Below are 17,547 nucleotides of genomic sequence, written 5' to 3'. Positions count from 1 at the left end.
CAACATACTACAAATTGCAAATTATCAACCTTCCTATTGCAAACATACTATAACTTTTGATGATCAAAAATTTGATTTCTTTCATCCTAATCTGGTATGGAGGCGTAGATTGAAGATACATAAATTTAAACACCTTATTTCCTCTATCCATGAATTCACTTTCTATGTGTCTAATAACTTCATAATATGCTCTGAAAATGTATCAAATATTGAACTCTTCATCATTTTCGCATATTTCCTCACTACTGCAGCCAATGTGACCACCTTATCATAGATACAAATGCAATTTTTCTGCAACCTAAGCTACCAAACCATATAGAAAAAGGACATTTGAGCATTAATTTAGGAGTTTAGCAAACCATATAGGAATAGGAAGGGACATTATCAACTAATTCTTCGATCAATATGCTTCCAATTCAAATCTTACATGAAGCTACAAACAAACAAATTTGCAGTTGCACACAGAATTAACTTTAAGTTTTGTGACAATTAACATTTAATTAAAAGGTGTGATATATACCTGCTTGTCATTTCCTCTATAAAATTTGTGTAACACGCATCTCACGGATCACAATGTACCGTGGTAGATGTGGATTCTCTAAAACTCCCGATCCTCATGGAGAAACATGCAGTCACCGCCTGGGATCTTTCATATAGTTTGCATGGTTAAAATGGATTCATTTTTGTGTTACACCCGTTTTATCCATTGGTGTTGACATAACTCATGTTATTTTGACAAAATGCGCTTTTCTAGTTGTGATTTCTCAAGTCTTCAATTCTTGAAGAAGAAAACACCGCCCTCATGAATTTCGATCTGGTGGTTAAACGAAACATATGACACACATTAGTGTTGGCCAGTCAGGTTTATTCCCATGAGCTATCAGCTAGAGGGAAGCGACCCATGTAACATCTCCTGGAGATCCATCACACCCGCTTGCTTGCAATTAAGTTATCAGAGTCAAACCTCTTAGGGCTCATGTATGCACTAACGCACAAGTCCGCGGCAGGAGTCACTTGCATCTACTATGCCTGCTATAAGTCGTCTAACCCTAAAGTCTGTAGTTTTTACGTCCCCTTGAGCATTGATTAGAAAATTTGATGGCTTAATGTCTCCGTGCATAATGTGGCAAAGCATGCATGTATTTGAGCCCTTCCAAGACTTGCTTCGCCATACCAGTAAGATCATTTTCCGGGAGTCTTCCATAAAAAAGCACAGATCCCCCTCTCTGCCACTATCAAACACGTGATAACATTTCACTACAATGATCTCTTGCTTTGCAACCAAGATAGATCCATATGAAAATGCTAGTGCCCATTTTGAGTATGTGACCAAGTAGATTATCTCCATTCCAGCACCATACCCTTAGCGAACCCAAGCTTAGTTCCAACGACACTGACTTTTCCAATAAATCAGCATATTTTGCAGCCAAATTACCCTTCGAAACGAAAGAAAAAACAGTTCTAATTGAACCAATAGCTTGTTGTGCAACACCGCCCGCTTCTCTATATGCAGCCTTTAAATGTACTCACCAGTAATCTCCACATGAACAATTCCCATTCCTAAAGTGATGGAACCTTGTCGTATCTCTAACAATGATTTCCCATCTTTCGATATTTGAGATGCACTTTATGGCATTGTTGCAGTCCCCGCAGATTCTAAGATTCTTAAACACTAGAATTCGAGTCCCTGGAGGTGAACTGATCAATCCAATCTCACTGTGCCTCATAAGTAGCATCTCTTTCTATTCCTCCCCAACATCGTGCAACGCAAAATCAAGATCTGGTTTGTACCATGCCAGCTTCATACTCTTCTCCAACTCATTTAACTTCTCGTGTATTAAAGCTAATTCAGGATGTAACTTGTCTCCTGATCTGAACTCATGAACCACACTCTTTATTTCTATCCAACTATACCCGGGACTTTTCACCACCATGTTGGGCAGTCTCATGCATGCTACTGTGCTACAGACCAAGTATTGTTATCGTTCTTTTGGCACTGCACAATGTTGGGCAGTCTCATAGATACCGAGCATAGAGATATACTAATAGAGGAAACAATTTCTAATAGAGTTGTAATTGTAATAGGAAACTACTTAACTCGCACTTACTCACACTTTTCTAATAGAGTTGTAATTGTAATAGGAAACTACTTAACTCCACTTACTCCACTCGCACTCAAATAGTAAGAAGAGTTTTAATTAGACTCAAAAGCTTTAATTACACGTGGCATAGTAGATTCAAAAACTTTAATAGTAGAGAGCCACCTAAGATAGAGAAAAATATGTCTTTCATAATAGAGTGCCACCTAGGAGAGAGAAAAATCTCTCTTAGAAGTCTCTGTTTTAGTATATAGATAGTAGATAACTTAATGTGGCTTTTACTAAGAATGTATCCTCAATACTTTATGTGTTTCTAGGCACCCAGCACCATTGCCGTGAAAAAAAAACACCAACATTGAGTTCTATGCTTCAATGTATGTATTTTACTGCACTATACTATTACTGCACTATACTATGCAAACAATTAAGTTGACAATCCGAAGGTTAATAGAGAAAAAAAAAATTAAAAATCTCTACTACTTATAAGTGGTGTGGTTGAGTTAGCCATTTGAGTTTTGTATCGGTTCAAATATTGTGAACGTGTATGTTATGGCTAGCCATGCGAGCCTATTTTAGTGTTCAGTTTTTTTTTTTTTTGGGCTATCAGAGAGAGAGAGGAAAAAAAATAAAATAAAAAAGGAGAGCGAGAGATAGAGTCGAGTTTTGCTATACTCAAGCTCAACTCACACATGGAGAAGCTCAACTCGAACTCGACTAGAACTTGCATTCGAGCTTAATATTGAAGCTCAAGCTCGACTCGTCTAGTTCTACTAATAGCTCGAGCTCGACTCGTTTTACATTTCGAGCTCGAGCTCATGTTTGAGCTCGAGTTCAGTTATGCTCGTTTCAACTCGAACTCGAGCTCAAACTCGAAAAAAAAGTATATAAAACATTAAAACTAGTATAAATTGTAAATTATAGTTGAGTATAAAGTATAAAATGACGTATAAATTATAAATTATATACTACATATGGGCTTATAAAACGAGTAGCTCGCGAACTACTCGAGCTCGAGCTCAACTCGAGTAGCTCATGAGTAGCTCGCGAGCTACTCGAACTTGAATTCGATCTACTCGCTATCTAGAATGAGCTTTAAATTAAGCTCAAACTCGACTCATACTTTTGTGCGGACGAGTTTGAGTCGAGCCGAGCTCAAGTTACTCACGAATAGCTCGACTCGATAACCAGCCCTAGCAAGAGAGACACTACCTGCGTGAACCACGTGTTAAGGCTAGTTAGTGTAAGGAAGGACGGCAATACAGAACTGCAAAGTCAAAGTCAACTCTTATGACTTTTGTCATACGTAAATGTGAAAGGCGCGATTGTGGACAACAGATCTGGGCGATTGCCATATCGTATATGTCACTCTCAAGAATTGGCAAGGGGTCTATAGCTGTGACTTAACTCTAATGCCCCAATGCTCGATCAGGACTCTATAAATGCAGGACTTATTCACCATTGGTAGAATCATATTAACAACCCCAAGGTACTGTTTGGTTGAATTCAATTCATTTTTATGAGAATGGAAATTAAATCTAAAGCCATTGCCATGGCTAGCCTACTCATTTTATGTCTTGTTCTATGTTCAATCTTCTCATGTGATGCAGCTCCGTCCACTCTACCTTATAAACCTGTATATTGTCCCCAATGTGTATGCTGCGAACCACCTCCAGCGAGAAGCTGTTGCAGATGTTGTGCTTCAGGTTCATCTCCATTGGTCGAAATTCAATCGAATTCTCTATAGCATCTGCTTTTTATGGTCGCATAAATAAAGACTATTATTTTAGATATATGTAATATTGAGCTGGTTCCATACCTCTGTATTAAGGGTGTTGATGGTACCAGTTTAATCGGAACCGAAACCGTAGAAAAAAATCATAATTCCGGTTCCTATTTTTAAAGAACCGTTTAAAAATGGCTACTAAAAAAACCATACCATAGAACTAGAATCGAATAGTTTTTTAAACAAAAAACCCATACCAAAACCGGAACGGAACGTTATGTACTTTTAACATAAAAAATATTGAAATAAAAAATATAAAAACTAAAAACGTTTATTTATATATTACTAAATTTTATTTATTAGTGTAATATATAGTTTTCATAGTACTTAATGTTATAAATAATATAAAAATATAGTTTACAATCTTAAATATATGATTTCATTTAACTTAACTTATTATTGAATGACATCATTACTTATATTAGTACTAAAAAAACTCATTCATGCAGTATTTTTGTATTTTTAGTACACTTTTTTTAATAAGACTAATAAAAAATGTGTATAAATAGTGAATCTCTTAAAAACTCAAATAAAGAACAGGAACCGGGAATATACCCGCTAGGAACCGATAGTTATGGGTATGGTTCCACAATTTTAATTACCGGAACCGTAAAATTAAATGGTTTTTAATTTTTACAACACTAAGAACCGGACCAGATCTAGACCGTTGACACCCTACTATGTATATGATTGTTTTCTTCTAATAGTAAGGGTATAATAATGAAAGTGTGCAACTTAATTTATTGATTTTTCTCCCCTATATAGTACTGAAATCATCACTTTTTATACCAACTATAACAACCATATCTCTACACCAACTACATTGTTTAGTCATATCTCGATCATGAGTCATCTTTTGTCATCATGACTCAAATCCGTACACCAGACTTTAAATATATATTTTACTTACATAGTTCACACAATGTTTAACCTAAGATATTATACCATAAATAATTTTTTTAAAAGAGTACGTTCTTATAGTACTTGTGACCTCAAAAGTTCATAATGCCAATGTTTCGAATGGTTGATTGAATAATTTGAGAGAGTTCAGCTTATGAGGGAATATTTGATGATGTTGTAAAATATAATAAGCTTGAAAGTGAAAGGAGTTTATAACTATTTAGTACTACGATTTTTTTTTTTTTTTTTTTTTTAAATGGTACTCGAATTTTGTTTCTCGTCTATAAGTATCACGTATTCTCAATTTGCTTCAATTTAGTACCTCAGTTGACTTGTTGTCTCAATCTATTTGATTTCCATAATGGCGAGCTCATGTAAAAGAGTTTTTAACTATTTAGTATCACAAATTTTCATTTTTTTTTTGCCTAAATGGTACACAAACGTTTTTTCTCGCCTATTAATACCATAAACTTCCAATTTCTTATGATTTGGTACTCATACAATTTTTCTGACTAAAATGTCATTATGTTTTTAATTTCTAAATTGTTAATCCATCACTTAAGCTACTAGAGTACGTCATCTAACTCGTCCCAATATAGTGAATCCGATGGTGATTATATATCTTATCTTCTTCATCCACCACCACACCTTCTTTTAGATGAAAAACGTTTTAGTTGGTGGTGGCAGAGGTGGAGGCGGTGGCATGGGTGGATGAAGAAGATACACTTAGTTGCAAATTAGAAAAAAAATCCGTGTACCATTCAGGAAAAAAAATGTAAGTTTATGGTACTAAATAGTTAAAAACTCTTTCACGTGCTTAAGCACGTGAAAGAGGCTTAAGCACGTGATCTCGCCATTATAGAAATCAAACAAATTGAGACAAGTTCAGGTACCATTTAGGAAAAAACAAATGAAAATTCATAGTACTAAATAGTTATAAATTCTGTGAAAGAATCGGATCAACTTATTGGATTGATTACTGCACTCCATAACTAAATTTAGCCATCAAGCTAGCCAAAACAAGTGGTATTGCAAACCCCACCTCCTCTAGTGTAAGGAACATCGTCTCAAACTAAAGTCAATGTCAAGAAGTTCAAATAAGAAGGCATGGTGTCCACCTCTATACACGAAAAACAAAAAAAAAAAAAACAAATTACAACTAATTCTATCCAATTAACTATAATTTGAAGAAGATTATTAAGAAAAAGATGAATATAGACTGGACAGCAGTGCAACTCCTCCGAATTTCAACTATAGCTATTCTGTCAAAAACAATGTGAACAATAGTCATACAATTTCCAAGAAGTGGACTCTGAAGTCTGAACCGACCACTTCGAGTACGTGGTCCATATATCTACTTAACATAACATTGATGACTTGATAATATGGAAGTGACACAACTACTATACAACTTTATTATCAACATTTTATCCTAGTTAAAACACAAAAACAAGAATGAAAAAAGTCATGGCGTTGAGTGTTAAATTGCCAATTTCTCCATAAATTTGAACTTATGTGAATGGTTAACTATATTAATATATTAGAGGCTCATATATGTCAATACTCCCCCTCAGCAGCACACGCTGAAAATACACAGGTAGAAAGATTGGACATCTTCACCTGATAGGAGTTGAACCCGAGACCTCTCAGAAATCAATGGCTCCGATAACATGGTATCATAGCGTCAGGTTCAAATCAAAGTTTAGCAGTATGCTAGGAGAGGAATCCTTCACCAACAATCAAAATCAAAATCATTTTTTTTTTCAATTTTTAGTATTCAATTCAAGTTTCAATCTTTCTCACAAGAAGAAGTATTCAAGATTCCGCAATTTCTCGTCTCATTATTCTCCATGGTTCAAAGTAAGTATTCAAGGATTCACAATATCTCTGTTTCATTATTCTCCATGGTTCAAAGTCAGTATTCAAGTTCTGCAATCTCTCTCTCTGTAATCTTTTTGTTTAGAAGTAAGTGAAATAGGGCGTGCACACCCTTTAGAGTGCCTTCGTCAAGGTGCGCATGCCCTCTTCAATATTCAAAGTTCATTTTATCTCGCAATTTCTAGTGGAAGGCACGCGACACGCTTTCGGTTAAAATATACGCTGGCGACGCCAGCTCTGGGTGAAATTCATCTCGTATCTCACGGTTTACGGTTTTCGTTTTGATATAGGGGCTCCCGCTCTCCAGAGTATATCGCGAATCATTATCTTTCCTCTGTTTCCAATACTGTTTCAGAAGTTCTCCACCTTGTTATCTTTGATTGGAGGTTTCTATTTCATCTTAGTTTTCTCGACAATTTGCACATTTCAGAAACTTTCCTTTATAAGGGTTTGACTCCCTTTCATGTCATGGTTCTGAGTTCTATAGTGTTTCACTAGCTTTATGTTTTAGCCTTCTTATTGAGGAGCTTATTATATGTTGCTGTCATTGATGGTTCAACTTTTCAAATTTTGATTTCTTTTATGCTGCAATGGTGCTCGGTACTCAGGTATTTCATTGACTCTTACTATCTCTTGTTGAGCTTTTTGGCTGAATAACACAAGCTTTCTATTCATCTCTCGGGTTGCAGTCACATCATCACTGCACTATTCATATTCATCTCTCAGGTTGCAGTCACATCATCACTGCCCTATTCAAATTCATCTCTTAGGTTGCAGTCCTATTACCACTGCACTATTCAATATTAATCTCTCAGGTTGCAGTCACATCATCACTGCACTATTCATATTCATCTCTCAGGTTGCAGTCACATCATCACTGCACTATTCAAATTCATCTCTCAGGTTGCAGTCACCTCACAGGTGTGTTATGTTTCCAGTTTGTGCCTGTGGTACAACTTCAGTATTCAGGTTAGGCCATTGTCTACACCGACAATTTCACTTTCCCAAAACATCTCGTCTCAACAATTGTTTGAGTTTTTCAACTAAAGGTAGTTCCATGCGAAAGGGGGAGATGTATTCTTATCTTTTCTTTCTGTCATTCAAGTTGTAATTTGTATAGTTTGCGGCATTACAGCTTGAGGGGGAGTATTAGAATATGTCCTATATGTAAAGTCTCACGTTTCTATAAGTGTGGACATCCATATCTAGTAGTTTCTATTCTCATGTGCTGGGTTACTTCACACTCAAGGTAGGTTAGTATAAATATGTAACTCTGGGTAAAGAACTCAATACTCAATCTCTCTAACCCTAATCAATCTCCAACCCAACTCTCTCAATCAATCAATCAATCTCTATTCTTCTCCATTGCTCTTCTTCTTGGTTTCTCTCAATATATCAATGTCAACTTTCCTAGTAGCACCACTAACACGAATTTAACATTGAGCTTAAACTCCATAAATATAATGTTCACCATTCTCACTATATATGATAATCATATCTCACTCCTTAGGATATACTCTTCAGTAAACTCGTACAAGATAGAAACCAAAACATTTATGACCATATTGCTTATCTTTTCATTTCTTCATCTATCCCATACATTACTATTAAAATATCAATTTCTCTATAAGCTCGAATTTATGTAAATGGTCAATTCTATTAATATATTAGAGATTCATATATATCAACACTCCCCCTCAGCGGGACACGCTGGAAATACACAGATAGAAGGAGTGGACATTTTCATATGGTAGGAGTTAAACCCAAGACCTCTCAGAAACTAGTGGCTCTGATACTATGTTAAATTGTCGATTTCTCCATAAGCTCGAACTTATGTAAATGGTACCATTATATATATAATAATAATAACTTATGTAAATGGGCAACTCTATTAATATATTAAAGGCTCATATATGTCAACAATTACCATGAAATATTGGTCGATCGGTTCAATTAAATAGGTTAGCTGTTAATTAGCTCATAATCTTTTCTACAATAAATCAGCCAACTCAAGAACGAAACCAAGATTCAATGTTTGGGGTGCAAGAGTATATGCAATCTAGTCATTTAATTAGGGGTTGCAGTAGTAGAGTTTCTGTAAAAAATTTGGGGGTGTGAATCTTTATTGTCTAGCCATTTTTATAACAAATTATTAACACATTAGAGCAAGTCTAATGGAATGTTATATGGGCTGCTAAAGGCCATATAACACCCCAAAAACCAAATAATTATTCCAATGGGACTATTAAAAGGGTCCTAAATTTGGCTCGTGTTATATATCCAACTAAATTTGTGGTCTTATTTAACCGCTGTCAAAATTATGTGTCGGGAGATGGGCAATACAATTTTTACCGTGTGTGCGTTAAATTTCGACGGGCAGTAGAAATTGTGTGGTATGTCTAATAAAATTTGACTTAAACTGGCAACTAATTGATGGTATGTATGTCTTTAGCACTTCAAATTAAGAAACCACATTAGAAAGGTTTTTGTGTTTTGCAGCTGCCAAATTTAAAACTCCTACCAAAAGGCAAAAAAAACACTTACCGTCGCTAAAAAACACTGACGGTCGCATCCTTTAGCAGCTTATTTTGAGAGTTGTTAATTGGACTCTTATGTGACTTTTACAAATCTTTAGGGATGGGAGCGCCCCCACACTCCTACCAAAAGGCCAAAAAAATTCTGACTAGCTCCTAATTTTGGCAGTTGTTGATTGGACCTTTATAAATCTTTGGGGGATGCGAGCGCCCCACAGGTCCCCTAGATCCAACTATTTGCCAACTTCATCACAAGTTATTTTATCACAACTAAGGGGTGGAGAGCGTTTGGCTGTTAGTGTGACTAAAATGGCAGCTAGAAGACGAAATCATAATCACAACACACCTAAATGAAGCACCTAAATAGTTTCTTAAAGATTTTTTAATTTTTTGTCAATCACAATTTTTATCTTGTAACTTTGTATCTTCGTTCCTATTGTTATTTATATTTTCCCATGGTGTTATACTGTTAGTGCAGAGCTTCTCGAGTCTTCTAAGTATGCATGCCCGGTTTGTTTGTGTTGCGTTGGCACCATGTTGTCAGCCCCAAGATCATGTTAAAAATATTGCAGTTCGAATTCTCCCGTCTCTACTGAAAAGACTTCTCCAAAATAAACAGTCCCAGATGTGGAATCAAACTATCAGTAATTAAATTTTAAAACTGAAATTACTTTAAGGAGCTCTGCAATGTTATGTTATAACATAAATAAAAGTATGATCGCCCCTATCTTAATGTTTCTCTGATCTTATTAGCAGTTTAGTACTTGCGACCTTTTCCAATGGAAAAAAATGTTTAGAAAAACGAGTGTTCCTTCCCATCTTATTTTAAATTGAGCTTGGCAAAGTTACCACAAAATTTTCATCCAATAAAATCACTCGCACTTTGAACGAGAAATGTGTGAAACAACTAAGGGGTACGTTCAAAAATTGCTATTGAATTGAAGTAGAAAAGCTGTCGCGTGGATTAATTCAAACAAAAAACACAAGAGGTTGACTACAACATATGGCCCAATTGTGATTGTCTGGTTAAGAGAGAGTTTGATTAGTTATTTTATTGCAAGCAGCCAATCAGCCCATCAGAATCGACTTAGGCCGTTTGGTTTTTTGTGCTAGACCATTTGTTCTATTAAGTTGGTGGATTAAGACATTAAAACTGAAGTATATTTGACAAATGCCGCCCATGTGGATATTAGATGCCACTGATTCTACCTAAATTGAAGGGTTGAAGACTGCTGTGACATTTGATTATTGGACTTATCACAAAATCAAGACAGTAACATCTCAACGTCTATAAGTACAGGATTCATCGTGTATTACCACCATCATCACACCAAGTCCTTCAGGCTTCAACAGTTCACTATACTTGCTACACCATGGAAATCAAATTTTTTGTGGCCACCATTTTCATCTTCTGCCTTGTTCTCTCTCCAGCACCATCTGATGCTGATAGGTTTAACCAACGAGGTGAGCTATGACGAACATTTTTATGAATATTTCACATGAATTCTCGAAAGTGAATAAGAGGACGGATACAATTTACACGCAAGAATTTAAGTCAAAATTAGATTTCGCATATTATTTTCAGCTTATAATTGTTTTGTTTGATGTTGTTGTTACTTATTATTTGACAAATGATGTTTCTTACACAGATCTCCTTCAGCGTAGACCCACATGTCCTGCCTGTGTGTGTTGCCCTGGGGTAGTAACTCCAGTTGGATCATGTTGTCGGTGTTGTAAAGGACCAATTGAAGACAAGGGCGGCCCTGAGAAGTTCGAACGCCAAGGCGATCTCTGAAATTCGGGGCCTTGTTTATATATTATATAAAAGTATCGCATTTTGATCAGTAATTGTGGAATAGCATTATACAAACCTTGTATTTTCCATAAACAGGTCCCTATACTGTCTTTGTTGTATTTTTCCTACTCTTGGCTGGAGCTAAAATATCAATTTTAGGGTGAAAGATACCACCAAAGAGGTTTCAACCCATGTCAATGCAAAGGCAGTATACATTACATTACTACAACCAGCTACAGTAAGATATATATATATATTGTTATAAATGACTAGCTTTGTGCACGTTTTTTAATGTTGAGTGGAGCGGAGCCCATAGATTGACAAACTTGTTTTGTTTTTTTGTTTGTTTGTTTTTATTTTTTTTAAAAAAAAACTAGCATCATGCACGTGCTACACACGTATTAGCAATACAGACAGACATCACATAGTTTTAATTGACACTAATTTGTTCAGTACATGGAAGGTCAACTTACTGACTTGACATGGTTATACATCAAATTATGTATTACTTGTTACAAACCTAAATTTAAATCAAATAATATTTTGGTGTTTACAACTAAGAGACACTGCCGAAATGAGAACAAATGCTTTTTTTCATTTTACATAAATGACTGATTACATATTCCTCTACTCTGCAAAACTATCAAAACTCAAGGAACACTAAACCTTAAGGCTTAGACCCATCCAACATGGATTTTCTTTTCTTCTGAAGCTTTCTTCATTTCAAATATATATGGTATGAAAGCCAAGGAAGACAATTATGACACTACTCTATTGCTTTGCTGACAGAGAAGCACTGAAGACTCTACGGTGCTCACAAATTTCCAAATAGTTGTGATGGTGGTGTTGGCAAGGGAGCCAAATCGGCATATGGTCAAAAAGATAAAGTTCTGCCCAACTGCCCCACACAAACAAAAGAGAAAAACATTCCATGCTGACTTTGGATGATCTCTACAAAACTGGACTGCCTCAAATCCACTTACACGTGGCCAGCTGAACATGTAGATAATGTTGTATATGGTATCTCATAAATTCATCCCTAGTATTATATCTCAAGCGCTCGTCTTAAGATACCTGTGTAACAGATTGCAAATTGGTTGAAATTTGGAGAGCATGAAAAAAAATATATGCACCGATGTATTAGATGATTGTGTTTCAAGAGAGTAATCAAATTGCATGAAAATCGATTTGCTAATAATGATCTATAACCCAAAGTTGGCAACTGTTTCTCGTTACCTAAAGCCATGGAAATCAATCTTGAAGTCTTTATAGGCAATAGGATTTCCTTAATCATAAAAAACAGTCTCTAGCAAAGTTACTGAAGATCCTAGCATAGCCTATTGGTACCTGTAACATAGAAAATGACAGTGCCTATAACATCTATGTGGATTCCGGATTCTAACCATTTTCCGTAACTTTGCTCGTATAAGTTCAATGAAGTTGGCTACTCATATGGAAAAACTCCATCCAAGGCCCAAGGCAACCTTGGTTCAAATGGAAAAAACCAAATAAGGCATGGTGGTCATCTCGAAGTAACTTGTTCAAATTATATACATGAACACAGGAATTAAGTAAGTACATAGAACCAACAATTTAATCCAAAGGCAGAGTTATCCCAAAAACTAATGTACGACAATCTACTTGATGCAATCTATGAAGTGAAACAATGAAAATTTTAATATAATGACCAAAACCATAACATAAAAGCCACGCATTTAAAAACCCTATCTATGACATTTTGAAATTCAATTATGCGATCTCATTGTTTGTTTTTCGGTGAAATTCCTCTTCTTACTTGTGCAGAAATAAAATGATGACCAACTCAAGTTACAATGACTAACGACAAATAATTGTAAGAATCCAAGTGGATAAACAGTATTATTAATAAAATTTATTGTAAGAAAAGCATACCTTGCAATATGGTAATCATGTGTGAAAGATTATGCAAACAACGAATGCCACTTTTGCATGATTATTTGTACTGAGGTCGAAACTCGAAAAACAATGAATTGAAATAATTATGTTTTTAACATAAACAAAGGGGAAAACTATAACTCCGCAAGTTTGCAGGAGATATATAGTCTAATTAATTCCATTGCAACAAACCCAAAGCTAAACTATTACTTCGTAACCTATTAGTGAATTATTTTTTCATCATCACAATCTCCATTGTCAAGCAATGGTTTTCTACTCAGACAAAAAATAAATTGAACATCTAAACAAATCAATAAACGTGGAAAAAAAATAGATTTAAAATTATCAATTTAGATAAATAAATCAATTGGAAAAAATATAAAAGCCATGAATTCAAGAAGCGCCAATAACGCATTGTAAGAGAATATATCTTGATCAATTCCTCTATTAACCATCTCATTCAGTGTTCATTATTCCGAATGGAATATAGGAATTCCGCCTAATATTTCGATTTTTCAAAAAACTGAAACCGAAAAAAATAGTATATAGTTGAAATATTGATAATTCCAAAATTAGTTGAAATTCCGAATATAGCATGGGTCGAAATATTATGAGTTTTGGGTTTTAAATTTGTTGGAATTACGATAATTCCGAAATCCCGAACTATGATCTCCTTTGCTTACTCCCACAACCCACTACGACTACACACATCAAAGACTCCTTATGAATATAAAATTTGGGATACTGAAATCCATCAAACGTCTCTCGACACACAAATGACTCAAATACAAAAAAAAATGGTGATTTGGTTTCGAATAAACAACATCAGGTTCAATCGAACTGGCTGCCAACATCAATATTCCACCCCGAGGCTTCCATCTCATTGGTCATTAACTTCAAAACTCTGAATTGACTTAATGACATGCCTTTGAACTGTAACAAAATGAGTGGGATTCAAACCTGAAATATGAAGATTGTTGAAAGCAGACAAAGTTGCATGCTGATAAAATCTCTTTGTTAGACTCCTCTGCCTTTACCCTTACAAAGTCAATCTCAGAGTCCTTGATCTTGAGCTAATTCCCCAATTTCTGACCGCACACTATTAGCTACCATTTCATAAAAAATAATCTCCACAGCTAAACTAAAATCCACGCCCCCTTTGCCAAAAGCATCAATGACAACATTATAAGTTGCCAAATAAGGAATCAACACAAACATTTCATCGAATTGAAAACCATAAGCGAGCTTGAGAAGAGAGAGTTTTAGAGATAAAAATAGTGAAAAGACTAAAATACCCCCACAATAGAAAGCGAAAATACAAAAATACCTCTGTGATGTGATGTGAATTGAAGTTCGTGAAAATATTGTTTATCGACCCCCATATTTTTCTAATATAGTAAGATATACAATCATTCTACGAAATCAAAACTTAAAACAAAACAAAAAACGTGGAGCTCATGTTTAACTTCAAGCTCCCCAACTAACCATTCGCCCCTCATAAATTACTTCTACTAACGTCGCTCACACTCAGGTGGAGACGTGGAGCAACAGAGAATATTAGCTACTCGCCTCCCTCTGCATGTACTTATCTTCAATAAAACTATACTTGTTTTCATTCATACGGATGGGGTATCCACGTCCACCCATGAGACACAAATTATGTATTTGCTTGATATTTTGTGGAAAAACTACTTGGTGTTGACTGGTTCTGGAGAATGGAGATACAAAAGACTTAATTTACTTTCCCTTTAACGAACAACATAGAAAAAGGTTCGGTTGTTTTGTTCCCAAAAAAAAAAAAAAAGGCTTATATATTTAAAGAAGCCATCTAATCTCTAGCGCTAACCCGTCTAATGGTAGTACCATTCAAGCACCATGATACAAAATTCAAGACCCAAAAGCAAACAATATATTTCATCGTAAGATGACAAAAGTAAAAGAATGCACATAAACAATTTAATAGACAGTCATGCCCAAAAGGTCAAATCTATAATCCTAAGAGTTTAAACATGAATATTGAATATCTTGAACAGTTAAAATAATTTTGATTACAAAAACCATACATATGCAAAGAAGAGAAAAGAACATTCATACCGAATTATTGGGTATATTTTTTTGAACAAAGATCCCCCGAGAACAGATGGCTTAAGTAGGTAATATCATACTGTAAATGCAATAAGGAAAAGATAGTCAGAAAAACACAAGAAATTCTAGGAAAGACAATGTGTAATGCCTATGAATTGACACAAATTCATTTATTTAACTTCAAAGATATAAACATATAACCCATCCAATTGCTTCCCTTGAAGTTACTTGCTACTGATCACGGAAAGGTTTAATTACCAATGCAGCTAATAACAGATGTATCCCAAAAACATACTTCAATGGCTCCAAGTATATAGCAACATGTATTATGCCTAGATGTATACTGTGATTTTTGAAAGAACATACAAAATGGGCATACCATTTTATATATAGCCTGAATCTAACTAATAGATAAAAAAAATACAACTAATCGTTATAATAAATTCAACCTTAAATTGTAGCAATGATTAAGAAATAAATAACAAAGAACTTATTCAACTAATACCCGCAACAAATTTCTCCAAAAAGGGCGGAGTTCTTAATCGAATGGCTATACATACAATATGGAAAGATTGTATTACCTATATAATAATCTGGAAGAATACAATCCTAATTAATTCATTAATTAAAAACTGTGATTAGGCTAATATGAAAACCCAAATAGTGGATAATCGATTAACCCAATCATATGGTCAACTGGCGCACCAACACAAAAACATTATCCATTTTAGTAAACACGATTTCATTGTAAAATTTAATCACCAATCCAATAAAACTCGGACCATAGAAACTTGGAACTAACACAACAACAAACATCATATGGATGAAAAGAAAACAAATCAACAAACGTGGAGAATGATCGACAGGACGAACCTTCGATTAATTAACTTATCGGATTTGAACCAATCTTTTGTTGAAGTTTTGAATAATAGTCTCACTACCAATATCTTCCATTTATTTGGATTATTTTTTCTCAGATAATGAAAGCTTCGTATTGATCTTCTCTACGAATCAGGACTGGAACAAAAAAATCATGAGGGATTGAATTTTGTGTAAGTCTTAATCTAGAAGATGAGGGGATAATCATTTGTAAAATTTCAAATGTATATGTCAATTATTAAATCCACGCATATCCTTTGCAAACACACAACGTGCAGTAATTCATCAAACTTCAAATAAAGTCAGCTACTTTGTTTAACGATCTACAACTACAACTCAACTACATTAAAAACAAAACAGATCTCGTACAAATACAAACAAATCCACATAAAAATTAACTAAATTTCCACTACACAGAGTTCAAATAAACACAAATCAAACTGATCCATCAATAAAAACAACAATCAAACATTTCTTAACAAAATATCGTGAATTAATCTAGAAATGAGAATCAATACGATAATTTACGTAGATTATATGTATACCTCTTGTTCAGATAAGGGTTTGCACTGCATGAGCTGAGAAATCTGTTCATCAATATGTCCATTGGAGTGTGTTGATACCGGATCCCCACTCTTTTGCTTCTTCTTTGGATTTGAATTATAAATAAAAACCCTAACCTTAGATTCGACCTTGTTTCTTTGAATTCGATCTCTCTTCTATTTTGTCAAGAAATGTTGTGTGTAGGTCTTAATCTAGAAGATGAGGGGCTAGTTAAGAAAACTGATCTCTCTTCTATTTTGTTAAGAAATGTTGTGTGTAGGTTTTATTTTAGACAAAGTCAAATTTCCCTTCCCTTCCCTTCCCTTCGTACTCTTTCTCTCTCTCTCTCTCTTCGTAATTTTTTTTTTTTTTTCTATCCTCTTGTGAATTGACGATTTTGGACCCACAATAGATAGCAAAAAGACAAAAATACCCATGTGACGTACGTGAAAATACTGTTCATCGACCCCCATATTTTTCTATATAGTAAGATAATACTTACAACTTTTTGAAATTGATGATATTAATAATTTGAAATTACTGTAAATATTTTCCGTTCCACACTACAGTGCACGTGTCCATATATCAGGTCGTCCACCTTCAGCTCGTCTCACACCATCAGATCGTATCCATGACCCAACACCCAGGTCATCCACAGCATCAGTTACAACCATTTATGGAAGCAAATCCATTAGCACAATCTCAGAGCTCAATCAACGCCACAATCAAGGAGACATTAACTTTGTAACAGCATAATAATGGCAAATTATCAAAATAGCACACAAGGTGGACCTACATTTCATAACGGTCAAAAGCAAATATGAAATGTCAGCTCAAACACCTATAAATAGAGAGAGATGAACTACGTAAGGCTTGATTCAAGTTTACCCCAAGAAACTTGATACGTAGGCAACTCTTATCCCAAAGAGAGTGCAGTCATTCCCTACCAATCAGATCATCAGGTCGTTGTCTAGTAAACACAATATCTACATTGGCGCCGTCTACCGGTTCGTTTTCTTGAGAAAACAACAAAAATGACACTTACTCTTTTCTCAAGCCCACGAAGCTGAAAGCCACCATGGATACATCTCTTCAAATATTGGCAGAAAAGATGAAAACGCTACAAGACGCTTTCAC

The 17,547-nt window shown here is 35.0% G+C and overlaps 2 long non-coding RNA genes across 3 annotated transcripts; one reads left to right on the top strand and one right to left on the bottom strand.

Annotated features, from left to right (window-relative positions):
- Nucleotides 1-10,347: 10,347 nt before the first annotated feature.
- LOC147507208 (uncharacterized) lies at nt 10,348-11,212 on the top strand. The gene is made up of 2 exons (XR_015217581.1): nt 10,348-10,658; nt 10,844-11,212. It is a non-coding gene; the product is annotated as an uncharacterized LOC147507208 (long non-coding RNA).
- LOC147507207 (uncharacterized) lies at nt 10,513-16,882 on the bottom strand. Of its 2 annotated transcripts, XR_015217583.1 has the most exons (4): nt 16,413-16,882; nt 14,998-15,067; nt 13,864-14,060; nt 10,513-12,063 (listed from the first exon to the last, which is right to left on the bottom strand). It is a non-coding gene; the product is annotated as an uncharacterized LOC147507207 (long non-coding RNA). The 2 variants fall into 2 exon arrangements; XR_015217582.1 differs by lacking the exons at nt 14,998-15,067; nt 16,413-16,882 and having other exon boundaries at nt 13,864-14,983.
- Between the last annotated feature and the right edge of the window lie 665 nt (nt 16,883-17,547).

This window comes from Coptis chinensis, chromosome 3 (assembly GCF_015680905.1).
Source record: "Coptis chinensis isolate HL-2020 chromosome 3, ASM1568090v1, whole genome shotgun sequence".
NCBI classification, from domain to species: domain Eukaryota; kingdom Viridiplantae; phylum Streptophyta; class Magnoliopsida; order Ranunculales; family Ranunculaceae; genus Coptis; species Coptis chinensis.
Note: the sequence above shows the minus strand (reverse complement) of the source record. Positions and strands in the feature narration are given on the sequence as shown.